Genomic DNA, 1243 nt, shown 5'->3' with positions numbered 1-1243 from the left:
TTTGTTTGTTTGTTTGTTTGTTTATTGCATGTGGCTGTCTGAATAGCATTTGAGTATGTTTGTTTTATATTATAACCAATGTACCTTGCTGTCATCATCAGAGTGCAAAATAAGAGTGTACTCTTTTACTTTTCAATTAACAACTCAAAGCCTCGCCTATACAATAATGATTTTTATCTTGCAGAGTTTTTCCTTTATAAGCCAAAATCCCCAGGAGGTTATTCAATCTGATAGCTGTCTTGTTGCCTCATGGAAAACCTGCTTGGTGCACTGGAGTTCCACATCCTTTCTGACTATTGCTGAGGTTCCTGCAAAAAAAAGGTGGTCCAATGGGATGGACATTCTGTAATGCATGTTGAGAAGTGTTTAAGAACACGTATAACAAAGATGTTTTTACAAGTGCAAATAAACAATCACACACACACACACACACACACACACACACACACACACACACACACACATCCAGCACTTGGCCAGAGCCTCTGTTTTGATGACGGAGGCGTCGTTAGTAATTTCTTTAAAGGGTGCAGGAAGGTAAATACGAAATAAAGAAGTGGGTCTGACTCTCACATTATAGCTCTTTGGTAACACAGCTCTTTAAGCTTACATGCACTCTTGGTCACTTCCCCAAGGCCACCAACAATGACAAAGTGGCTGGGAGAGGAGGGTCTCTAACCTTAGCCATCGGTTGAATCATCTTTCATGACAATCCAGATCCTAGAGAGAAAATGAACCACTAAACCAAACTGACCTTTCCAGAGGTAAGCTTCATTCCTGAGGTCAAGTGCTCTCTCCCGCTTGGTGGCCTTGAACAGGAACCAGCTTAATCTACTAGAGATGTTTTACTAACATTACGGAAGGGGTTTGGCACCCTTATCCCTCTCCTTCAGATCTCCTTGACACTTGTATCAGTTTGCTCATTTCTTCCTAGCAACATCTGGAGTCCCTTAAAAGGGACCAAGCCAGTACAGCTTCCCCAGACAAAGATCTGTACAAGGCAAGTGGATATAGCCCCATCTAGAAAGAGAAATAATACTCATTAAAATAGTATCCATTGTTTATGTTTGCATAAACATAGTTTCACTTAAAGGAGGCGAGGAAAGGAAAATTAATGGTGTCCTACATTGGGCATCTTGCTACACAAGATGTGATTACAACACCTAAAAATTTCAAAATGTGTGATAATTTATGTCAATATTGGGGAGATCTAAACTCTGAAGTAGACTTACTGCTACCAACC

This window comes from Pteropus vampyrus, unplaced genomic scaffold (genome assembly GCF_000151845.1).
Source record: "Pteropus vampyrus isolate Shadow unplaced genomic scaffold, Pvam_2.0 Scaffold9, whole genome shotgun sequence".
In the NCBI taxonomy this organism is placed as follows: Eukaryota; Metazoa; Chordata; class Mammalia; order Chiroptera; family Pteropodidae; genus Pteropus; species Pteropus vampyrus.
The sequence above is the reverse complement of the archived record's forward strand: the minus strand, read 5'-3'. Positions refer to the sequence as shown.